Raw genomic sequence first — 26,605 nt, forward strand, 5'->3', positions numbered from 1 at the left:
ACGGCTTGGCCGACAGGCACAGCTTGTGATTGGTTGTGAAGCAATACCCTCCACATCAGCTCACTCCGTGACGTTGCCAAAACACTTCTTTCATCTGGCACGCCTGTCCTGTTCGTCATATCACCCCCCTCGCATATAGGAGAAATTTTTTTCACGCCGTGAAAATAGTGCAAGTACTTTCTAAGAGCTCTCTTATCATCTTATGTGCTGCGCAGTTGTCGAAAACAACATGGCGTCGTAAACGGCATATCGGTCGGTGCGACTTTCAGCAAACGCTTCTCGCACGAGTTACTTCAGCGTTTGACCGGATGTGTTGTGATTACAGCAGCTCTTTCGGTGCGTGTAAGCAGTGCGGAAAGCTGTGGCAGTGCAATGGTGTACGGTGAAGCGCAGCGAAGCCTGTGTGTCGGTGTGGTTATCAAGCGGGGATCGGCGTCGATGTATCGACGACAACTGGCACTCGAGAAGCCTGCAATGTGTGTTTGTGTGCCGGTAACAGTTCGTTCGCTTGACTTTCCAGTCTCTAAGTTTGGTGCTGTGCGACATTTCAGATTGACAGCGTTTTGACACGTTACTTGAGTGACCCCAAGTACGTACGGAAACGTATGAACTACGCGCTCGGTTCTTGCTTCGCCACTAGTTAGCCCGCACGCTTCTATTTACTTGAGAGCAATGTACTCTTCGGGAGTGAAACGATGTTCGTTGTGAACAGTGGTGCTGTGTTGACGTTCCAAGACTTGTGAACAAGCTGTGCTCGTGTGACCGAAACTTGAAAGACAGCGTTGATAACTGTTTTGCCCTGCGAAGTCGTGGTGGGGCAGCTTGGCGCTTTTGTTTGTTAAGTCGTCACTTCTCCTTTTTGTGATAACCATAGTCTTAGCGCTGTGATGTGATCAACCAAAACTGCGAGATGCTACATTCTGTTGTGGATCGTGTTACTTTGGAAGCGCGCCTAGACTGTTTTTCGGTAACAAATTAAGAGTTCTATGTGGCAGCGAGAGCCCGTGAACGTCAAGCTTCCTTCCAGCCCACCCAAAAAGCAAAGATTTCACCGGTGCCTTGCTTTGGATGAAGTTGTAGGCTAATATCGCCTAACTACAGGTTTCCGAGTTCGTCTGGCCATCGTTTTGCACGGTACTAGAGCCTTGACAACAGCCGGTCATGGCCAGTTCTCACACTTTATCGATGAACCTTCATTGCTGTCATTGGCAGCTTCCAGTCTGCAGATGCCCTTTGCCTGTTCGCCGTACTTGGTTCCTTATGACACCGACGGCCACTAAATGCTGCCATCGGTGAGTTCACCTTGAAGAACTAAATTTCACCGGTACTATAATTCACGCAGTTCTATAACGTGTGCAAGTTTTTAAGCCCATCAGATGTAATGTTTCTCTATTGTAAATTGAAGCATGAAAAATTTACTACTACTGTTATATACATACATATATTATGGAGCAAATACATAAAAAGTTTTTTGTGATTTGATACAAGTGAGCTCTTGTTTGATTATGAGGTTGGGCCTGTCAATTGACCACGTTTGATAGTTGGAAAGTTAATGTGAATTTATTTTTCAGGAGCCAGGTTGCACCTAAAAATTTATGTTATTTTGGAAAATTAATTCTATAGACGATTACCACTCTGGTAGTACTATACTTCAGTAGGACATATATATTGCGGTACGTAAATTTTACATGAGGCCATGAGGCTTCAGTTTATTTCAAAGTGATTATAGCAGACTTTGGTCACTTTAACGAAGTGATAGCTTCCTCAAATAAGTATTAGAAGTGAGTGCTTTTAATCATTGTTTTTAAATATCTCGTTTTTGGCTCTTCACAGATCGCAGAGATTGGTTTGTTAAGGTCCTGTGATGCATCGGTTGCACATTCTGGTACATCAATCCTCACCATTACTTGGAGCACCTGTACAAAAATAGGAAGGACACGTTCTCCCTAACTGTGCAAGCCTATGTCACTGCTCGGACTGTTATCATTCAGCGGATGTGGCGTGGAAGCATGCATGGCAGCCTCATCTGGAAGGACTGCAATCTGCTTGGGAGCTTCGAGGGCACAAAACTGCCTAACGGCTGGCTGCAAGGATAGTTTTTCTTTAATACAAACGATTACGTGAACACCACTTACTGTGCACAAATTGAAAACCCAAGCATGGTTGCTTTCAGTGGATACCTGTAATATTCTTACACATAATTCTTATTCAACATTTATAGAACTAAATTGCAAGATAATTGAGAATGTTGAAAGCTGAAAGCCTGCAGCTTATGAATGAAACTCCAATAATCTGAGACTCAAAAGCTTGTGCTTTGAAACGAGCACAAACACTTTGATTCCTTATTGAGCTCTCCAGCTTGTGACTCCCTCTGTGGATCAAGTGCTCTGGAAGGAAACAGCAAGTGGGTGAAAATTGCCTGGCTGTTCACAACTTGCAAGGAGAAATACCTATTGAAGAAGCCTCAGATGACATAAGACCAGTAACTGCATCTTTTACCTAATGTAGCTTTTTCTCTCTCAGTGCTGTTGCTTGTGTTTCAGCCGAACATGTTCACCACGATTGCATAGTGATATATATTTTTCTACAAATTGTACCTGACCTAAGTATGCATTGTTGATCTCTAAAGATGACGTTCAGTGTGTTTCAAAGCCATGGCTTCTCATTTCTCTGACTGTGGCTAGCCTATTTCAGCAGCAGAGCGATGCAGCTAGCACACATGCAATCCAAGTCATGGAGCGCTCCTTTGGTGTTCTGTGCAGGACACAGCATATCCATCCGGCAAGACACTGGTATCAACAATAATGGTGAGTGTTGGTGGCACCTGTAGGAGCCCGTTGTGTTTGTTGTGTATGAGTATTTCCCCTGATGAAGTGCATTTTTGAAAGGTTTTCTTCATTTAAATACTAGATGTCAGAAACAAGCACACACATTACCCACAAGTTCTTTGTGTCTTCTAGACTGCCCATTTGCTACTATATGCGGTATGGTGAGCTGGCTATGTTAGATAGCCTTAAAGTTATCAACATTGGCTGTTGCGTTGTAATGCAGTCTGTGTTTCTTAGTGAACTTATTTGTGGTCTACTTCTCGCCCCTAGTGTGAAGTCGAAATAAAAGAAACTCTATTGGCTTTTTATGCCTGTCAGAAGTTTCATGCCTTCATCTATAACATTGTGGTTTTGCTCTTGTATCATATTGAATGTATTTTAAGCCTTCACTGTTTGTGTGTGTGTGTGTGTTGAGGCTTGTCATTGGCTTCTGAAAATACAATATCTGTAAATATGAGCACATAATTGACAACTATACACTCTTGCATGTAGCATGGTTGTAACAATGATCTGTATTTTTCTAAGTTCCAGCAGTAACAAGGGGTTCGGTGCTCCACGGTCATGTACAGTGTATCAAGAACAGAGCACAGAAGACCAACAAGTATAAAGGGACTGCCAGTGACTGTTCTCCTGCTTAAAGTTTACAACAGCAGAAAGAGCACATTGTGATGTCAGGAGCAGCTGCTGCTTAACTTCTTAGCAGTGCATTATTCAGCAGTTCCTTTGCTTGCATTCGAAATTATTTAAATTTTGCTAGGAAGATACCAAACTATGACACTAATTTAGAGGCTGCTGTAGTGTTAGTGGGCAAATATTTTTGAGCTGAAGTTTTTAACATGTGTGTTAAGTGCCTGCGTGCCTCTACATTTGCATGCCAGAAATCACAGCATCCATGGTCGCCAATGGTAACTGTGTTTGCATTCTTTGTAGTACAAGAAGTAAAGCCATGGATGCAGTAATCATGTACTTAGTCGATGTAATCCTTCAGTGTACACTCATTTGTATAGCCCAAATGATGCCATGAGTGTATAAGCTCTGGGAAGTGAATCTATGTGGATTATTTTATTTGGAAGGAAGAGGATCATCACTACTCCTAGTATATCTTAACAGTAGATTTTAGTGCTTGGGTATTATCCCACTGCCTGTCCGTCCTTCAACAGTCTACTTATCTACTGTGTAAGTGTAACTTTTTAAATGTATACATTGCTCGGATAGGTTTGTTCATAATGTAATGCAAGTGACTTATCATCTATGCAGCTCTACTCAGACTAGAAATAAAAGTATTTATTTTTATATGTAGCTATAGCATGCATTCACTTGTGTTTTTCTAGGTGCCTGTACAATTTTTTAGCCCTACAAAAGTGCTGGTATACTCTAATATTGAATCTGGCATCTTAAAATAGTTTGTTAGTGGAAGTAAGAATGTGTTTACAACCAATATTACTATTCTCAGATGAACTGTGAAAAATCTGTGGAAATATATTTACAGTTTTTGAACGTTGTGAAGGCAAATGTTATGTTCTTTTATTGTGGTCCCTGTTTTATGCAAATGACCCATAATTACTTGGCAGTGGCACAGTATTAGTTGTTATTTTACACATATGTACTGAGCAACATCGCAGTTGAGGCCAGCAGCAAGACATACATGCAGTGCACTGGAGCATCACCTCACATAGTGTACAGTCTTTGCCCACCAGTAAACTCGATATTTTTCAAGCAGACTAATAGACAGCTGTATGGGAACTTTGTTGGTGTGCAAACTTTGAAGTCTTCTTGAGGAGTGTTTTTCATCATTTTTGTCCAAGTGAAGTAGCTACCCAAGGCCACAACTGGTGGGAATGTGGTGGTTTCCTCTCTCTAAAAGCACTCCTACCAGCTGCCTCAATGTTAGCATGGGGTGAATTCACGAACTGGAAAAATAATTGGTCTTTGTTTTCTTGGCCGAAAGAGTCACTTCCACCGTTGAGCCACCACGACGCGCCAGAATAGAAACTTTTAGCTAAATAAAGTTGATTCTACTTTTGAAAAGTGTTTTGGGGGAACGAAATGGCACCTACAGCTGTCAATATAAACACTGTTTGCACCAGGGAGCTTAGTAGCTTATATTTGTATTATTCATGTATTGTCTAGAATTTACTCGCCCTGTGCTAACTTTCAGCCCAAGTGTCCTAACATGCTTTGTTAGTGGCTTGTGAATGAGCCAAGCTATGTAAATAGAGTGATATTGCAGACATGTACAAAATATTGATACACAGCCCTTTTCTTTAGCACGACATTGTCAAGGGCTTTATTCTTGTGTTTTATATAAAGAGTGCTTGTCACTGGGCATCAGCGGAAAACTATGCATCAAGCTTTTGCGAGATGGTTCGAGAAACACCGTGTTCAGACATAACAGTGCCGGTGGATTTCTCTCGTAAGTTACTTTCTGTAGTATATTCAAAATGAGTTTATTAGAATTGTTGTTTTATAGCCATTCATTTTAATATTTATACCTGAGTGTGTGTATGTATGTATGTATGGGTGTACATATGTATATGTGTGTGTGCGTATATGTATGTATGTGTGTGTGTATGTATGTATGTATGTATGTATGTGTGTATGTATGTATGTATGTATGTATGTATGTATGTATGTATGTATGTATGTATGTATGTATGTATCTTTTAAATGAGAATCCGTTTATCATTGGTGAGTAAGTTTGGTAATGATATGGCTGAATTTGTTTCTAGTTATTTCTCTTTTGAGCCATTACATATTTCAATCTATTTTGTACTGCATAAAATAAATGTAACCTTACACAGAATATGTGTGTTCGAAGAAGTTGTTTTATTTACCAACCTACAGTCATGGGCAAGAAATTGGGTAAAATGGAACGGACCTGCGAAGATTTGTTTAGAGCATAGCTACTCTACACGGCATATCTCGTACACATTGCGTTGGTTGAATATGTCGATCTCAACCTTTCAATTTTAATCAGAATAGACAAGCTATCACCCGTGGTTGTATATGTGTGTGATATTTATGCATACTGTGATACCGGTTCGCAATTACAATTAGGTCACAAGCCTAGTCAAGCTGAATACACGAATTTTGTCCATGCACCTTTCATCTGCACTGGAACTGTTGTTAATAAAAATAAACTTCAGTTTAGAAATTTATTCTAGTAACCAAAAGCAGAGTATCTCTTTATCACACAAATCAAATTGCCATTGTTCTGTTCCATTCTGGACAATAGGGGACCCTCTCAGCAGAACTCGATTAACTGCTATAGTTCATTTTAACCATTGACAGCGACACTACACTGAAGCGTGCAGCATGACAAATAGCGGGGGAGAAGACACAAACTAATCCCTCTGTTCGCGTCAGCGCTAACTGTCCGTGCTCTTTGGTCTTGCTGCATGTGATGATGCCCACCAAATTAGCACGAAAGCGTGTCCCTACAAAGGCAGTCAACTTGGCTGCAAGCAGTTAGCTCACTGCATGTGTAGATTTTCTTCAAAACACCGTGAAGACTGATTGCTGGTCGAATATTCAAACACGTGAAAAGTAATATACCAGGTATAATTTGGTATTTCAGCACTGGACACTTTTGCGATAAGAGAGAATGGAGGAAAAAAAATTATGAACTCTGAATTGTTTAATTTTTGAAGGAGCACAATACAGCGCTTTTGGGTCAAAAGGGGAGTGAAAGAAACAAGTGCGAAAGCCTACTTCTCAAAAAATTAGTACCCGCCACCACGCATAATGTCAGGCCAGGCAACCTCTTGAAAGAAAAAGTTCTCAGTGATTCTGCGAATCGAACCAAGTACCTCGTAGATTGTAGTTGGGCGCTGTAACCACTCGTCCACTGCAGCAGTGCTTGCATTCGCCCTATTGCTGATATATCGTCATTCCTTCGAATGAAGCGAAATGCAAAAACGTCCGGTGAAACTTTGTCAAAAATAGAAAAAATAGTTAGCATGCGTTTGCCCAAGGTTACAAGAAGATAGAAACCGCCACGTGTGACTGTATAACCGTGCGCTATTTATTCTTACACATTACTGTCATGACGTTAGGATAGCCGGCTCTAACGTAGGCTACCTTCTCATAGTTTGCCAAATATAAATAAGAAAATCAAAATATATAACAGCCTGTGACAACGCTAATCAACTATTATGAGTTCACTGTCACTAGTGTCACTTTCACTAGATGAATGCTCAGTTTGCTTCCATTATCGTTATTTAGGAAAGTTTTGGCTCATTAACTCAACTCTCCTAATTAGCAATGATTCTCACATCTAAGGACAGTCACACTTCATCTCGCTTTCTGAGTGGCTGTCACTCCCATATAACGCGTACTCCTCTTTTTTATGCTCTCCGAGCATCTGACGCTGCTTTGCGGAGACTTTCCCTGACGTCTGCTGGGCCAGAAAATTGTCTTTATTATCTATCAATTTCAAGCTTTCGCGAAGCCGAAACGAGAGTCTCTCTCTCTTCGTCCTTTTTGCACGTGTGATAACGTATCTCGACCTCAAGACTCGTATGCACGTCCCTTGCTTTGTTTGCGCACTCAAACAACGCTGGACGAAATATTTGCACCGTGTTTTGTGAAAAGCATTAGCACTGAGACACTTCCCGACGAGTCTCCCTCATTTTACGTAGACATATACTTAAGCGTAAGCGTATGCACGTTCTCGCATTCCGGCTTTATAAAATGCCGCGGTGCATGGAACCAGCGAAATTGCGCTCACAATTTCATTTGATTACTGCTTTTATCTATTTTAGCACAATACGTCTGCAGGCACCAAAGTCGCTCATGTGTCTTGTAATAAGAATATTGTAACAAAGGCTACCTTTGACTATAGGTACAAAACACCCTTACGTTCACCACTATACCGTGCTAGATTGCACGGAATTCGTTAAGTAGCAGCGCAGCTTCAATGAAATGTAAGGTAAGTGGTCGCTTTAAATAAGAGAAGACATTCAAGGCACATTTTAAAACATTGCATGCATCGATTTATGTGTGGTTTCATTTATGTGGTGCACCTGGAGTGTTGTTTACTTGTACTTGGCGAGATAGTGCATGGATTGCTCGGTCGCTTAAGGCCATCGAGCCATTATTTTTTTAGCTACAGTCATTGATTAAAGGCGAGTGCTTGGCTTTGCACCGCCCCCCAAAACGTCTATTACAACGTACGCGGCATCCCGTAAGCGCTGTAGCAGACGCTCGCGGAACTGAAACTTAGATGCAGCAAATCATTGGCTCTCATCGTATACTCTCGATGCTAGACGCTTTGCGTGCTACCTTGATATTATCGGCACACACTTCTTTTTTTCCTTGTCGTTTCATCGGCTATCGTCGGTCCTCCTTGCCCTCTTAAGTGCCGAATAAGTTAAATTCATACCCGCGCTATAGTAATCCCTCCAGATAAGAGAATTTTTGGCTAAGAAAATGCGTAGCCAAAGAGAAAGCTTTGTGAATTCGGGCCCTGATGTTGCTTAGGAGTTGCCCATACAGGAAAACCACCATCGTCCTGTAATTCTCTGCGTAATATTAGCGCGGATTTGCTACTAATATGAAAGCGTTCACTTTATAAGAACTAGGTCACCTGAAAGCATTAACAAATTACGAGTTATCTGTCATGCGGATGTACAGTCCTGCGAAGAGCTCTCCACTAAGAGTTTCCAAGTCACACCGCAGCGCTACGCTAATCAGGTGACACGCTTTCGCCAAAATCAAGTAACATTAGTCACGTGCTGTTAACCATGTAGCATTAGTCAGTCATGTAGCTGTAGTTTGATTACACGTCCTTTACCTCAGCATGGAATCAAGCAAGCCGGGGTCACTCCTTGCACGACCATCACGATCCGGGCGAGCCGTGCTTCTTGCGGTCGGTGATGATTGTAGTCTGCGATGCAAGAGCCTCTTTCCTTCTTAAAAGTTCAAACGATCTGGAGCAAGGAGCTGTATCGTTGAAAGCTGCAATGGTTAAGTTGCCGGAGTCGCTGAATCTCTTGCGCTTTCACTCGGAAGTTTTCAAAGGTTCGATAGCGTGTCGGTGTGGCACGATCCGTCAACTTAAGCGTTCCGTTGTTCATTTCATTGTGTTGTGTCCACTGCGGTCATGCGCTTGTCCAGCTTGTCGTGCACGATACCTGGTATCCACGTTTTCCATAGCCACAAGGCTCGAGTCCAAATACGCTGTCCAACTAGCCATCACTTTTCTCGATCGTTTCACTGCTTTGTTCTTACAGCCTTGGTAGTAGTCGTAATGCAGCCGAGTTTTGTTCGTATTTGATACCCGACAAAAGCTCCACTGAAGACTTGCCCTTCTTCACTGAAGTGCCGTGGTAGCGGAACAGAAGTTTTGATATTCGATTCTGTAGGGGAATGTCTTTGTTTTTTCCTTCAACTTTTCTTTCAACGCTCTTATTACTCACTCCGCTAAATTGTTTGGTTGAGGATGATAGGGGCTGTAGTCAAATGTTTTGCTTGGTTCGTAGCTCGGAAATTTCGGAAGCGGAAACCGCTGAAGCGAGGTTTATTATCCGTCACAAGAATACAAGGTAGACGAAACTTCGCATACATAGCTCTGAGAGCCCACACTGCCACTTCTGCTGTTGCCGATTTCATTGAAACTGCTTCTATCTATTTTGTTTCTGAATCCACAACTACCAACATCATCTGTCCTTCAATTGGACCTGCATGTTAGGCGAGGCGCCTGCTTCGTTTCTCTTCCGTCGTGAGTTATGGTGCAGGTATTTGGACTCGAGGCATCACCGCAGCTTGTGCACAAGCGGATTATTCACGCACCAATCACTCAATCTCACCTTTACACCCGGAAAGCAAAACGCGGATCTTCCAATGTCCTTTATGGTCGCCATGTCTGGGTGCGTTTCATGAAGCACGTCCAATATTCGCCGGCTTAGAGCCGTGGGAAGCACGACGTGGTGTCACCGGTAGACGAAGCCTTGGTAGTAATTGAGCTCAGCCTTCTCTCTGAAGTACGGCCAGAGGCGGCTCTGCTCTTCACACAAAAATTTTGGCAGCCTTACTTAATGTAAAATTTTACTTGCTGAAACAAAGCATCCGTTTCTGTAAAATGTACTACATCTCTATCACTAATCGCTTCCTTTTGCAAGTCCTCCGAGTACAGGCCGTATCATGGCGGATTCTTCGTGCCGGTGTCGTGTAGCTTGTTCGGTAATGGCAGGCGACCTATTGCACCATCATTTTAGTTTTCTGTTCTCTTGCGATACTGAAATTAGTAATTGCTATTGTATGAGAAATGATGCTACTCCTGAATCCTTGCCACAGCCATGGGAAGAATGGCTTTCTCTGGGTTAAACAAATAAGTTGGGGCTTATGGTCAGTCACCACAACAAAGTGATTTCCTTATAAGTAGCCCTTAAGCAGCGTGACGCTAAATACAAGGACAAATGCTTCTTTTTCTAGATGGGAGTAGGCTCTTTGCGCTTTGGACAGACTTCTGGAGAAAAATCCAATCAGATTATCCGTGTCATTGATGCTATAGGAAAGCGATGCCCCCACTCCTACATAATATATGGAACCTCACAATCCAACTTGAAAGTTTGTTACGTTACAAGTGTTTCACAAGCTTTCGCGCAGGTATGGCCTGCTTAATTCTTCGAACCACTTTCTCGTGTACCTATTTCCATTTTTACGTAGCTTCCTAAGTAGACTGTATAATGGCGGTAGCTCTATGTAAAGGTTCGGTAAAAGTTTGGAATAATAGTTGATTAGACCCCACAAACATTTTAGTGCGCTCACCGACTTTGAGACTGGTTCTTGGAAAACTACTTCAATGTCGTTGTCTTTTGGTTTGAGTGCATTGGTAGCCGATGTCCAAAAAAGGCTGCTTCTTGCCTAGATTAGCATATATTGGTGTTTAGCCTGAGACTATAGTCACGTAAGCGCAGCCAGATGTGATTTAGCAAAGAAGTTTCATTGCGCCTTTCAGCCACTATGATGTCATCCAGATAGGCTTGTACGCCTGAAAGATCTTTGAACAGGGCATCAATCTGCCTCTGAAAGATGGCTGGAGCTGAGATAATTCGAAATGGAAGCTTACTGAAACAAATTATACACTTGCTAGTGTTTACGCCTGTCAGCTTCTTGGCCTCGTCGTCCAGCAGCAGGTGGTTGAACACTCAAGCCAAGTCCAATTTACTAAATTCTTCACCGCCATTTAGTCTTGCGAAGATGTCGTCCACACAAAGTAGTGGGTACTGTTCAGTCACTGTGGCCATGTTCATGGTCAGTTCGAAAATCCCCGTATAGTCGAATGCGCCCATCAGTCTTAACAACCGGAACCACTGGTGTCATCTATTTCGCTGTCATGCAAATGATAAACGACCGTCGGCAACTACTAGGTACAAATCATGATTGATATGATTGGTTGATTTGATATGTGCGGTTTAAGGACCCAAATTCGCCATTATGAATATGAGAGACGCCGAAGTAGAGGGCTCGGGGGATTTCGACCACCTAGAGTCTTTAACGTGCACGCAAATCTCTGCATACAGGCCTACAACATTTTGGCCTCCATCTAAAATGCAGCTGGTGCAGCCGAGATTTGATCCCGCGAGCTGCGCGTGAGAATCCGAGTACTTTAGCCACTAGAACACCGCGGCGGGGTGGTGCGAAGCATCAGACACCTTAGTTATGAAAACGTATGGCACGACACATGCTTTGCAGAAGTGGGGTGTGTTGTTTTCTTTTAGAATAAAATTCACGGGCAGATTTTGGTATAGTTCTAAACCTGGCGCATACACGTCTTCGAACTGATTGAGCAAAGTCCGGAGTTTCTGGCTCATGCGGTCTTCTTCATGCGTGTTGAGGTTTGCGATGACATTCTACTTCAACATGGCCACTCCGAAGTTGTTAAACGCCTTGATTGTATCCCTTTCACAGACTGCTGGTCTAATGATATGTGAGGTTTGACATCTCAAAACCACCATATGACTATGAGAGACGCTGTATTGGAGGACTCCGGAAATTTCGACCACCTGGGGTTGTTTAACGTGCAGCCAAATCTGAGCACACGGGCCTACAACATTTCCGCCTCCATAGTAGATGCAACCGCCGCAGCCGGGATTTGATCCCGCGACCTGCGGGTCAGCAGCTGAGTACCTGAGCCACTAGACCACCACGGTGGGTCAGACCACTGGTCTAGGTGTATCGATGAGAACCAGTGTGCCCTGTACATCATGACCTTTACAGGTTTATTTTATGTGTAGTCCTCGAACCACTGAAAGTTCTCTAAAAAACATGACAATTTGAGAGTGGTGCTGCTTGGTAGTGGACATGTGCTTGGTAGTGAACAGGCTCATTGAATTAAACAGGCACATCGATAATTATGGTAAGAGACACATCATTCAAACTTATTTTCTTGAACAATAACTCAACCATGTGGTCATTACTTGATTTATTAGTCATTGTAGTATAGAGCTGCTGTCGTCCACCGAGCTATCAGCTGCGACCAACAGAGTGTAAATGCCATGGGGACTTTTACTGTTTCTTCTCGGCACATTCGAGCGAGATATCCTCCTTCACTGCATTGACCGTATACCGAACGGATGCGATAGCACTACTCTTTCGAGTGAGTTTCACTACCACACCTATGGCAAGGTGTCATGCCTTCGATTGCACTTTTCTTGGGCGATTTTGCCGCATAAATTGAAAGCTACTCTGATCTGTAGATTGCATGCTTGTAGCATTTTGCGCAGCGTTTTGAGCTGAAATAACAAAATCCTCTGCTTCCGTAAGCGTCATATTTCTCGTAGTCAGCAAATACCTCAGTAAGTCAGTAATACCTTCATAAAGAGAGTTTCTGAACTGTCATAGCTCACTCAGACTTGACCAAGTTTTAATCTTGTATTGATTCATTGATTTCCAGAAAGCGTTTTCGATTTTTTTCTTTATTATTTCACATATCCTAAAATTCACTTGTAAGAAGAAGTGTAAAATTTTTACCGTTTTCCCATAACCGATAAATATCTCATAAGCTATAGGCAGCTTTACGCAAGCACGAGAACTTCTACAAAAAAAACCAATAGGTCAGCTGTTTTATGATCAAGGTCTTATGATGTTTTATGATCAAGATCAAGGCCTAGGACAAAAAGGTACGTAACGCTGTAAACCACCAATTAGGTTAAAAACCGTCCATTTCTCAAAAAAAAGTCACATGCAGCTAATAATGCTAAAATAAATTGGGACATGTTGAGCTGCTTTCTAAACAAGTATTCTACGCAGCAAGTATTCAGAATTTTAATTGATAACACTGATTATAACTCGCATATTGAAATACCTCACGCTTTCTGTTACTCCTTCTTTAGCATTGACACACCCTCTTCCACACAAATCACACGCCTTAAATGGCTCCCTCAATTTCCTTCCTCTTTCCCTCCACTCCTCAAGAAATACATTGTGTCATACAACAATTCAAATTCACAGGTGCGGGAATTGATGAAGTCCTGTCTGGTAATATCAAATTAATTTAGTATAATTTTTCTGTATCTTGTGTTTTATTACAAATTTGATATTCAGGACTGGCATATTTTCTTATTAGTTTAAACGCGGTAAATTAATCGCAGGTCTTAAAAAAGGAAATTGCACAATAAATATCAATTACGAACCCATTGGCATTCGTCCCATTATTGGTAAAGTTCACGAGAAGTTAACTGCAGTACGCCTATCAAATTACCTTGTTAAGTTCCTTAATTTCTGTTCTTGTCAGTTTGCTTTCGAAACCATTTATGTACTAATGAGGGAGTCATTCATCTAGCCGACATACTAACAAAACCAATAATGGAGGTTTATTTGCAGAATTAGTAATAATCGATTTATGAAAAAATTGGACAGATTATATCATAGTATTCTTTCGGTAAACTTGATGCGATCGGTTTAAGTGGTCCTACTTTAACGCGACTAGAAAGCTACCTACATAACCACGTTAATTATCTATTATCTGTTAACATTGGTGTTCCTCGAGAATTCATTATAGAACCACGGCAATATTTTATTTATATAATGATCTTTTCAACTGCTTGTGCTCCACGAATTTATTTTATATGCACATGACAGTTGCATGTATACTTCTGATAAAAGCATTTCACTTCTCGTCGACAAGCTAAGCACTGATTTGAAAAAGATTTCAAGTTGCTTAAGGGTTAACTTGTTAACTATTACCGCAACCAAGAATAAATTTGTAGTACTTTAATCGACACAAAAGGTATTCAGCACCCTTTCCTTCTTTGCTTTTGGCCCACAATATATTTCTTCCAGTCCCTGCTCTTGAAACTTCTCTTGACTCTAATTTGAAAAACATAGATCATACTTATTGGGATAGCCAGGAAGAGCAAGCAGTGAAAGTGCCTCAGATAGGCAGGCCGACGTTTCGATAAGATATATCTTTAAACGTCGGCCAGCCTGTCTGAGGCAATTCCGCTGTTCACCCGGATTATTCCACTCCGTTGTTCTCATTTGTCGCCTCCCATCTTAATTTTGCATAGATTATACTTGTAACATAAAATACAATAGCACACGATGTCCTCTCTTTAGTTAAAACTCGTTCATGCTTCACACGTGCCACATTATTAGTACTCTAATATCATTCTTCATTCTCATATTAATTATGGCATCAGTGATGGGGTAGCACCTATAACATTCATTTTGCTTCTGTTCATTTAATACAGAACCAGTTCATAAGAATTATTACTTACGGTAATTGCTTACTGCACGATAACAACATCTTAACCATCTCATAGTCTGAAATGCAGCTTAGGTAATATATTCTATGAATACATGACCAAGGCATCACTTCCAATCTTCTTCTCATCTGCTGTCCTGGTTACTCATAGTAAAACTAGAATTTTGTATATCAGTAAGGTTCTTCATGCCTAAGATGGGAACTAAATATGGTGAACTGACTGCAGACTTTTTATCAATATTTATATAAAATACACTACCTGCTTCTATCAGAAATGGAAGAAACTTTCATCCATTCAAGACAGAACAAAATCACACTTTATGCATGCTTAGTATTACTGTTCCTTTCCATGGCTTTACTTTGTTTCAATTTCCACGTTTTCTGCATATAATTTTTGTACTATTTTTCAGTTATAATGCTTCCATTATCATTTGTTTCATGTTGTTTTATAGTGTATATTTTGTTTTTATTTAGTATATGTATCTTATTATTCGGCTGAAAAACGTGTTTAGTTGACGCCTTCTATTATTGTTTGATTACTCTAGCACAGTTTTACCACCATTTGCCCTTAGTAAGAAGTCTCGACAAAGCCTTCGACTTCGGGATCTTTTTTTGTATACTAAGCAAATGTAACACTCTTGGATTTGTCTCAATAAAAATCTGCAAAAAATGTCGTCTCACATCTTCATCCAGGACTCCGCGCAAGATTCTGCCTCGTACCATATGTTTGAGACACGATTCAAAATTGCATTTTTCTGCCTGCCGCCTTATTTCAGCATTACATTCCTGTACAATCTCTTCCTCTTGGTGTGACCGTATGAAAAAACACACATAACTTCCCGCTATTTCGTTGACTTGAGAGGCGTAGTTATCCCTCGAGGAACTTAAGGCATCGCCATAGCTGAGTACGTTGATTTGCCTCGGATGCCTCAGATTCGCTCCTGGACCCATCAAATGGCGTTGTTCGGTAGTGAGGCCACTGATACTGTTCATGTTTTTCCGTGATGTCTTGCGCTGTGAAGTAGGCTTCCAGGCAAACATGGAAAGTTGACCACGTCCTTGAAACACTGGTGGCCGTCACAAGCTCATGGCTGTGCGGGTTTTGGACTCATTGAGGTCGGCATTGTCCTCGTCGTCAGTGTTACAATGCACGACGCTCACTCAATGAAATATCTTTGACACGTCATATATTTTCACAGCATGAAATTCGACAAGCCGAATGCACACCTAGCGTGAGCGTCACGAGCCGGCGAACCACGCTTCTTGTAGACGATATTGATGGCACAAAAACACGTAAAAGTAGTCACTTGACACTCCTCGCCAAAATCCCTGAACACAAGTCACGTGACGTAAAGTCACGCCACAATGAAGTTGTGACGTGAAATCATGTCGCATGCCACATGACGTAAAAATGATTGCACGAGTCAGTTGACATGCTCCCTTCAAAATGAAGTAATATCAGTGACGTTACGTAATAGGATATAGCAGTAGTCAGACAACAATAAAAAATGAATAACTTTCACGTACCATGTCCGCGATAAAAACTCGTGACGTAATACGTGAAATAAGCTTTCCACAAGCTAATTCCTGTGAAAAAAATGTGAAATTACCCACCCAATATTTTTCTCCAATTATCACGGGACACTGTCCACATGAAATACTCGCACCAAGAGCATCAGTACTTAAGCTTCCTAGAGAGAGGGAATTAACTTTTACTGTTAACAAATGCACACTGAGCCTTCCTAGGGTGGGGCCCTTGGTCCAGAGCTCCATTGACTTGCGCGACCCTGCGAGCCCGTTGGACCAGCTGCCGCTATTCCTGCCGGCGTAATCTGAGCAGTGCTGATTCCCAGGAGGAAGAGGTGGGGTTGGGAATGAGAGGAACGCCCTGTGGGGCAGAGCGTTCCCACGCGGAGTGGTACACTATCGGTACGGATCCACAGAAGGGGAAGTAGGAGGGGTAGAGAGTCGGATGAAAGCGTTTTAGCGTATAGATGCAAGTAAATGAATTCGTCTGTAGTTGCCGCCAAGCGACGGCATCTGCTCTGTTAAGTGAACGATGAGGGGAAGGATACGTATAACGGCCCTGTCACTAATACTTCAGCATAGTGTTGTAGTTCAGTGGCTCTGTCGATGCGTCGTCTGGTTTGGGCAGCTCTACTAGTGGTGCCCGGCCGGTCAGCTTTCGGGAAACCGCATGAACGCGTTCATTGCCATGGAGAGAGGCGTGTCCAGGAGTCCAGATGATACACACAGGACGTAATGCGGTCGGCGAGACAGAAGAGAGGATATTGTGTGTATGTGCAGCCACAAGTCCTTGAGCGAAAGCACGGCAAGCAGCTTGTGAATCTTTTACAACAGTGACAGGGGAGTCATGTGACCATGTTGTAGCGTGAGCACTTGGCAGAGCAAGAGCTCCCTCCTCTTCCAAACCATTGTCTGTAGTGCGAAGTGCGGCAGACGCCACAAGGGCGTCCGTGTCGTCTATCACGGCTAAACACATGGCTGATTTCTCTGGGTAGCGTGCCGCATGAGTGTAAAGGTCTTGTAAGTATGTCGTACCATCCCCAAAGACGCTTATCATAGCCTGAACTCGGGCACGTCGATGACCGGCTTGGCGGGAGGAATTCATAATGCATGCAATCGGAGGCACTTTGCTGAGTGTGTGGACAGTAGAATCTAGTTTATGTTGCGGTACCTGTGCAGTTTTTTTTTGTGAATCGGGTAGCCAAGACGAGACAGGATGGCGCAGCCCTAATGGGTCTGTCTGAGCCATTGTAGCTGACTGTTGTGCGGGACCTCGATGAGTTCGGTTACGGTGTTGTGAACACCTAGTTGAAGGAAGTGTGGCATGCTTTTGTAGCGCCCCGCTACATTATCATCGACATTCATCATCATAACCATTGTCATAGCCACCGCGCCGCGCCTCTCGCGCAGCTCGAGCGGCGCGAGGAGAGAACGAGCTTCTGACCTGGCGGTTTGGACGCTGCAGCTGCTGCCGCTCCGGTTCGGCAAATCGTCTTGGAAAATAAAGTGGCGAGAGAACGACACGACCCCGTTGGCCGCCGTCCCGTCCTCCTCTTCCGCTACATTGGTGACCCGGACGTGAATGAGTCCTCTTCACCGACTAATTCCGCTTAAGCATCGGCGCATTCAGCAACTTCTGTGCAACGAAGAGCTCGGGGACCGCCGTCCCACACAGTTTCTGCGTCACCTGCCGCACCTGCTTGGGGACCAGCCGGACGGCTCGGAAACATCCACACTACGTGAGTTGTTTCTATAGCGTCTTCCACCTACCATGTGAATGGCTCTTGTCCCAGCTCAGGATAAGCCACTGTCGGAGCTGGCAGAATTGGCCGATGATATGATTGACGTTGCTCCGGCAGTCATAAACGCTGCCCACACCTCTCCGATTTCCGAAGCAGATTCTCTTCGAGAAACGGTAAAAGATCTCGCAGCTGAAGTCGCCAACTTGCGTCTGCAAGTGCTGAGCATTCGCAACTTAAATGACCACCCTCGTCCACATCGACCATCTCTCACGTCGGCTGCTCCGCAACGCCCCCCCCCCCCACCAGCCCGAGCACTGCTTTTCACCGCAGATTACATGCTATTATCACCGGCGTTTTCGTGCCGCGGCTCGCAGATGTGTGCCACCTTGCTCATTGCGCATGGGAAACGCTCCGGCCGATCGTCAATAACAGCGGCGGGCGATCAAGGCCAAGCAACAAGCCGCCTCTTCCACATCACTGACAGAACCACAGGTCTGCGCTTGCTGGTGGACACTGGAGCTGAAGTCAGCATAATTCCAGCGTCCAAAACTGACCGGCGTCTTCGCGAGAAGTACACACCTTTACAAGCGATCAATTCTTCGGTCATCGCAACTTACGGACAGAAGTCTCTGACCCCTGATCTCGGTCTTAAGAGGAAACTCAAGTGGTTATTTTGGATAGCAGACGTACGCTACGCTATCTTAGGCGCCGATTTCTTAAGGCATTTTCATCTGCTCGTGGATATGAACTGCTGTCGCCTGGTGGATAGCTATACCGGCTTATCGGTCAATGGTTTTCTATCACGCGCTATGGCCCTAAACCCCATTTTTGTGAAACTGTCCACGTCACCATGTACAGCTCTGCTCAAAGAGTTTCCGGAGATAAAAACGCAGTCTCCAATGAATAAGACCCCCAAGCACACTGTGACCCACTGCATCGTTACCATAGGCCCACCGGATCACTGCCGCCCTCGCCGACTTGACCCTGATAAACATCGAATTGCTCGCAACGAGTTTGAGCAAATGTTACAGTTGCAAATCATTCGTTCGTCAGCAAGCTCGTGGTCGTCAGCGCTACACATGGTTCCCAAGAAGAACAATGACTGGCGGCCTTGTGGTGATTATCGTGCTCTTTATGCAGTCACCGTTCCAGATCCATACGCGTCACCCAATAATCAGGACTTTACTGCCTTTTTAACCGGCACAACTGTATACTCGAAGATTGGTCTTGTGAAAGCTTATCATGAGATCCCTGTTGAGCCTTCTGATATTCCCAAAACTTCAATTATTACTCCATTTGGGCTCTATGAGTATTTACGAATGTGTTTCTGTTTGAGAGACGCAGCTCAGATATTTCAGCGTTTTATAGGCGAAGTTATAAGAGGCTTGCTGTTTTGTTTCACCTATATGGATGATCTTCTCGTTGCCAGCAAGGACGCTGAAACGCACAAGGAACATCTACGTCAGCTTTTCACTCGACTGCGTGGTTACGACCTTGTCACCAATGTAGAAAAGTGTCAGTTTGGAGTCTCGGAGATAGCATTCCTCGGACATCAGATCATAAAGATGGCATCACTCCTCTACTTGACAAGGTTCAAGCTATCCTCCAGTACCCGCCTCCCACGTCCATACGCAGTCTACGACGTTACGACGTTTTCTCGAACTCGTCAATTTTTATCGCCGCTTCATCCCTACATGCTCTACACTGCTGCAGCCTCTGGAAGCACTACTCTCTACTTCGCAAGCCGAGTCAGACGCACTTCCCTGTGACACGGTCGCGGATCAAGCTTTTGCCTCCGTTAGAACAAAGCTCACCGAGGCCACCCTCCTGCACCACCCTTCACCAACTGCTCCCACTAGCCTCATGGTGGACGCATCTTCAGAAGCAGTTCGGGTCGCTCTTCATCAATGAATCAATGGTGCATGGTCTCCGATTTCCTTCTTTTCCCGCAAGTTACGCGACACTGAGCGCCAATATAGTACTTTCGGACGGGAGCTCCTCGCGGCCTACCTTGCGGTGAAGCACTTCAGGTACTTCCTTGAAGGGCGACAATTTGCCATTCTTACCGACCACAAGCCCCTTGTTTCGGCTTTACGTTCCTGTAGTGCCACGCACACTCCTAGAGAACTTTGACACTTTGCTTTCATGGCCGGATTCACCACAAACATTCATTAGGTAAAAGGCAGTTTTAACAGTGCAGTGGACGCTCTCAGTCGTATTACCATCAATGCCACGACAGGCACCACCGACCTTTCATTGTCCTTGCTCGCGGAGGCACAAGCATCAGACGATGAGCTTCCACGACTCCGATCCTTTACTTGCCTCTGACTGGAACAAGTCAACTTTCCCGACGACGGCGTTACGCTCTGGTGCGATGTTTCACACAACTGCACTCGTATCTATGTTCATTCACAGCTTCATCGTGCTGTTTTTAACACCCTCCACTCCATCTGCATCCAGGCGTAAGAGCTACGCAACATCTGGTCACTGAACGCCATGTCTGGCCGCGCATACACGCTAACATTCGTGACTGGGTTCGCACTTGCAGAGCATGCCAGCGTATCAAGGTGCAACGGCACACCAAGCCTCCATGGGGAAAATTCCTTCTCCCTGATGCACGTTTCGACATCATTCATTTGGACATTGCCGGCAATTACCTCCATGTCGGGGAAATACGTATTTTCTTACGTGTATTGACAGGTACACTAGGTGGCCTGAAGCAGCACCAATGCCTGACATCACGGCAGAAACAGTTGCTCGTACCTTTCTTGCAACCTGGATTAGCCATTTCGGTGAACCATCAACGATGACTACTGATCGAGGCAGCCAGTTTGAGTCAGCACCGAAAATTGGATATCACACTTCCCCATCGTGCTTCTCGGCCTGCGTTCAACACTTCGGCCAGAACTTGCCTGCTATAGCCGAGATGCTTTATGGGTGCACACTCCGTTCGCCTGGTGACCTCGTTAGCCTTGTTACTACGCAGAGTGTTTCGGATCCACCTTTTTTTGTCCAGCGTCTGCGGATCTTCATGCAAAATTTGCGCCCATTTTCAACTTCAGCTCACACTAAGAACGACGTTTTTCTGCCGGCAAACCTACAGACATCTTCACACGTTTTTGTTCGTGTCGATGCGTCTCGCCGTGTTCTTCAGCCTCACTATGACGGCCCTTTCCCAGTCATCAAGCGTTCTGAACATCATTTTACAATCCTGCGTAATGGGCATGAAGACACAGTCAGCATTGAAAGGATCAGGCCGGCACCCATTCTGACAAGCTCCGTCTGATCATTTTTTTTCTTTAAGTGCCCACGGCCACTTGTCTGCAGTGGGAGCCTATCTGTGGCATACTTTTGTAGCACCCCGCTACATCATCATCGACATTCATCATCATCACCTTGTCATAGCCACCGCGCCGCGCCTCTCGCGCAGCTCATGCATAGCTCGAGCTGCGCGAGAAGAGAACGAGCTTCTGACCTGGCGGTTTGGACGCTGCAGCGGCTGCCGCTCCGCTTCGGCAAATCGCCTTGGTTAATAAAGTGGCGAGAGAATGACACGACCACGTTGGCCGCCGTCCCGTCCTCCTCTTTCGCTACCGAGGCAATGTTTACATTCGTGTGGAGGCAAGCCAAGAGCCGCCTTCACAGCTGTTCGCAGAAGGATGTCCATCTTTTTTTAGATGCGGAGCATCTAATACTCGAGGTTTGTAGTGCGGCGCCGTCCGCAAGCTTCCTCCTCCTTCTTCCACCATCTGTGCATCCCTTCTTCCTCTACACAGCGCGCGCGCTTCACTCCTCCACCATCTGTGCACCCTTCCTCCTCTACACACCGCGTGCGCTTCTCCTCTTCACGAACATTCGCTAGCTGTATAATGTAGCGCGCATGCGCCGTCACGCTTCGAGAACATCGGCAGCTGACGCGCGCGCATGCGCCGTCGCGCTTCGAGAACATCGGCAGCTGACGCGCGCGCATGCGCCGTTGCGCTTCTCCCCCTTCTTGAACATTCGACAGCTGACAGTGCATGCGCCGTCGCGCTGTATATATACTCAAGGTCGGCGCTCGCTCGCTCAGTTGCCGCTCGTCGGTTGGTTTGTACGGCGCGTCGACGTCCAAGGTCGTGGTGAAATGAATTCCAACGAATCCACAAACGCAATGATCGACGTCCCTTCGACCAGCGCCGCCCTTTCGCATACGTGTGTACGTGTTCACTCATTTAACACCCCCTCCTACAACGACGTTAACCAATTTAGCCATCGACCCAAGTAAGTCGCAATTTAACACCCCATTTCACAACCACGTTAACCAATTTAGCCATCGACCCAAGTAAGTCGCACTTTAACACCGCGTTAACCAATTATATGCCCCGCATCCTCCTCAGTGTTCCCCCGAGGGAAGCTGCGGGCAATTTTTTTATTTGAGCTAGCATGACATTGTGTAAGCCGACTAACAATAAGTGCTTGTACTAAGCGGATGACATCCTGCTCACAGATGCCTCTTTTGCGATTGGTGATGCGTTGGATCATGTGTGTAATTTGAGTTATCTGCTCCGCCAGAAGGTGTATAGTGTGCGAGGCCTTGCCTTCGGACTGAAGGTAGACGCCTAAATTGCGAACTCGAGGTACCAGAGGAATAGGGTGTTCACCAAGAAACAGCGCAATGTCAGGAGAATCAGCGGTTTTTTGGCACCACTTGTATACCAATAACAACTCTTACACTGCGCCCGTAAGGCTACCGGCAGCGACATAGTCTTGTACCACAGACACAGCTTCCTGTAAGGCATCCTGAATGGTTCCGTCTGATTCTTTGGTTGCTCAAATTGTAATGTTACCTGCATAGATGCCATATTCTGGATGTTGGGATACTGTTGTAATAGGGAAGGGAGTTTAACCATAGCCACGTTGAACAATGTGGGTGAGAGAACCGAGCCGTGCGGTGTTCCTCTGCCTGCGAGATGAATGACGTCCAACCGGAGGTCTCTTATCCAAATAGTGGCCGTGCGGTAAAAAAGAAGGAACCTGACGTAATTGTGGATACGTGAGCCACACTGAGATGAAGCGAGATTGTCAAGAATAAAGTCATGAGAGACGTTGTCAAAGCACCCTTCCTATCCAGGGCCAGAATAGCTCGGACCTTCTTTGAAGTGGGGCTATCGAATACGTCCTCTTTAAGCTGTAATAATACGTCCTGTGTAGAGATACCAGGACGGCCGCCGAATAGTGTGTCAGGAAAAAAGTTATTGTCTTCGAGAAATGGTTATAGCCGAGAGAGTGCAACACGTTCAAAGATTTAACTACACATGAAGTTAAGGATAGAGGGCAAAGATTATGGAGGGATAGCGGCTTGCCAGGCTTTGGAATAAGTATGATTTCTACGTGTCGCAACTCCTGTGGTCGCGTTCTGTTGTTCCAATGTTCGTTGTAAAAGTCGGGTTAATATTCGATGAACCGGTTATCTAAATTACGCAGAACTGCGTACGTAATCCTACCTGTCCCGGGTGCCGTGCTACGCTTAATGCTCTGCAAGGCTGCCCTAGCCTCTGCTTCTGTAATGTCCTCCTCTAGAGGGGTATCGTGAACGTGTAGATAATCACAATAGGCGGGACGGAGGCCCATGGATACATAATGTTGCTTTAATGTGTGCAGCAGGGTGGTATCGTCAAGCCTTGATTTGTGGAGAATGGTGCGGATTGCGTTAGCAGTGTGTGATTTTGTCTGCGTGGGATTTGAGAAAGCACGGAGTATACGCCACATTCGAGGTGTACTTAGTGAGCCGTTGAGTCGATCGCAGAAGTTATGCCAATTCTTGCTTGTGAGGATGTTCGCATAGTCATGTGCCTCAACACCTAATTGGGCGATTCAGAGACGAAGTTTTCGTTATGATTCTGCCGCTGACACCGCCGTGTCAAGCCTCTGTGATCATCCCAAAGATACAGCAGATGCCATTCCACATATGACGTTTCGGTCGTTGCAGCGATGAGTTTGGTAGCTGTTTGAAAATCGGACTGAAGTTGCAGTATCCAAGCCTCTAGGGAGGGAGAGTCCTGATGGGTAGTTGTACAATTACGCCCAAATGTATCCAAATTTTTTTTATTTGATGGTGTGCTCTGGGGCGCGCGTGGCTGCTACTTGGTGCTCTGTAGTTAGTATACGGTAATCACTGCCTAGATTCACTATGAGGGTTCACCAGGAATGGTGACTAACTCCCTTGACTATCGTGAGGTCGGGGCATGTGTCCCTGCTTACACTATTACTTAAGCGATTCGGTTGATCAGGTATCGTCAGCATGGGCTTGCGATGAATCGCGAGAACCTGTGCGAGTTGTCGGTTTTTAGGCGTTTCTGTTGCGTAGCCCCAAGCCGCATGGGGGCGTTGAAATATCCTGCAATAACTATGTGTTTACCCAACTTGCATAGTTGTGCGAATAGCTGACCGAAGTCATCGTTCCTGGCGTTAGGTGCACTGTAAATGTTAAGCACGTACAGGCTGCTACTGGAACAAGAGAACGGGACTAATTCGAGAAGTACGTGCGTGATGGACGTGCTTTGACAAGCTTCAAACAAAAGCAAAAGTGTCTGTGGATTCAAAATATTTTCGCTACAAATGAAGCCCGAGTGACCGCTGCAAGCTATACATCGTAAGTTTGCAGTTTTATACGGTGTCAGCCAGTGTGAATCAACGCAATTTTTCATTGAATAAACTCATTTCTTACGCTTTGTGGAACATTTACACTCAAAAGCATCGTAAATTATTTGCTATACTGTAAATAGTTCTTCAAATAATGTTTTGATAAATGAGTGCTTGATCAGTCCGTCTGTGTCAAAGGTAAGATTTCAGACAAACGAATTACAACAATAAGATCACGCAACCATTTCACGCGTGAATATACACATCCGGTGCGCTGCAACGGGATGGTGTGAATATGGTGGCTCATGTTCACCGTTCCACATAGAGCTGGCGTTGCTGACAAGAGTGGTTTGAAGTCACGATAATAAGATGGTGCTCGGGGCGTGGTGCGGCTAACGGCTCACCAAAGAAATTGACAAACTCTCTCGAAGAGTAGGTATGCCTATCTGCGGCGTGATAAAAAAGCCTGTCCCACCATGGCCTCGCCTGCCTCTCCAGTTCATGTTCAAGGGAGTGCCTATCGTTTGATTGATATGCAGGGTTTAACGCCCCAAAACCACCACAAGATCATGAGAGATGCCGTAATAGAGGGCTCTGGAAACTTCGACCACCTGGGGGTTATTTAACGTGAATCTTGGCACACGGGCCTACAACGTTTCCGCCTCCATCGGAAATGCAGACGCTGCAGCCGGGATTCGATCCCGCGACCTGCGGGTCAGCAGCCGAGTACCTTAACCACTAGACCTCCGCGGCGGGGCGGAGTGCCTATCGTCACATTTTGGTTGACTCGCAATGCTGTAAAGTTGCACTCGGTCTGGTGCAGTGAGAACAAATTCCATGAGATTCCTTAGAACAGACGCAAGTGTTTTGATTGGTAAAATAGAGGCGCCCTATATACATGGTACAGCTTCTCGCGTACACGACAGGAGTGTTCTATGAAATGGAATATGATATACTGCTTTTCAATACGACCACCCTGTTTTACGCACAAAATGGGGTGTGTATTATGTGCGAGTGATTCCTTTTTTAAGGCTCTAAATACTCTGCATACCAGAATTTCTTGTCATCAAAACTACCACCTTGAACTAACAGCACCTGTCGGTGCTGATGGTGAAAGGTGGTTAAGTTGATGGCAAGAATGTAGTGTTGATGACAAATTTTCTCTCGCCGACAGCACCAACAGTGTCCACACAGAATCTTCATATCTGCCGACGCAGTGGAATACTAGTGACTACGTGGGCATGCTTAGTAGTTTTCAAGCTGCTGTTGAAATGGCAAGCTTTGCAATATCCAGCATAGTGATTTATTTCAGTCACAATAATCTTGGCATTCTTGTGGCGAAACCAAGACTTTTGTGACTAGCGCAAAGCTGTTTTCGCATAAAATTGAGGGAAATATTTTTTTTTTTGGGGGGGGGGTGAATTTTTGGTCAGTCCCCAAGTTCTGTAAAGAGAGCTCCAACATAAATTCAAAAATAAGTTTTCCTAATAAGTCGCAACTCACTGTTAGATGCAAAGCATCTCTTTTTCTTGTCTGTGTCCCACAGCGTCGGCGTTGGCGTACGCGCTCACACAACGCATGCGCAGCTCCCCTCCTCCTCTTTTTCCAACAGCTGCGTGTTACTCTGTCCACTTTTCTTCTGCCACCTGACGCGCTTCTCCTGTTGTCTCGCTTTTGCTCTTCAGTGCGCGTGCTGCTCCCCTTTTCTGGTCTCTTCTCCTTCAAATGTGAATATATAGCGCATGCTTGCCGTCCACCCAACTCTCTCCTACGCTCCGCCGCTCTCTCACCTCCCAATGCCGACGCTGGCAGTCTGCTAGTTGATTGACGCCAGGAAACACCAAGTTGTATATGTGAAGATAGCGAAACGAGTGCGAGCACACTGTGATCGTAGCACATAGTAATGTTTTGCATGACAGCATGTTATATTTATCATGTTTGGACGTGTAATTTACCTTCACCGTCCGTTAGCCTGGCGTAATATCGTGTTTGGTACATGTGAAGCTATCGAAACGACCGCGAGCGCATCACGAGCGTAGCATGTAGTCATTTTCTTTTCGTGACACGCATCCCCCGCCGTTGTGGTCTAGTGGCTAAGGTACTCGGCTGCTAAACTGCAGGTCGCGGGATCGAGTCCCGGTTGCAGCAGCCGCATTTTCGATGGAGGCGAAAATGCC

The 26,605-nt window shown here is 44.9% G+C and overlaps 1 protein-coding gene and 1 long non-coding RNA gene across 5 annotated transcripts in view; both read left to right on the forward strand.

Annotated features, from left to right (window-relative positions):
• The window catches only part of LOC119180076 (uncharacterized), a 39,175-nt gene that overhangs the window by 8,675 nt on the left and 3,895 nt on the right, over positions 1 to 26,605 (forward strand). The window lies entirely within an intron of this gene.
• Positions 153 to 5,986, forward strand: LOC142767470 (uncharacterized). Of its 3 annotated transcripts, none has more exons than XR_012884904.1 (3): positions 170 to 1,134; positions 1,213 to 1,292; positions 1,834 to 5,986. It is a non-coding gene; the product is annotated as an uncharacterized LOC142767470 (long non-coding RNA). The 3 variants fall into 3 exon arrangements; XR_012884903.1 differs by having other exon boundaries at positions 201 to 1,292; positions 1,834 to 2,807; positions 3,354 to 5,986; XR_012884902.1 differs by having other exon boundaries at positions 153 to 1,292.

The sequence above is a fragment of the Rhipicephalus microplus genome, chromosome 7 (genome assembly GCF_043290135.1).
Source record: "Rhipicephalus microplus isolate Deutch F79 chromosome 7, USDA_Rmic, whole genome shotgun sequence".
Lineage (NCBI taxonomy): Eukaryota > Metazoa > Arthropoda > Arachnida > Ixodida > Ixodidae > Rhipicephalus > Rhipicephalus microplus.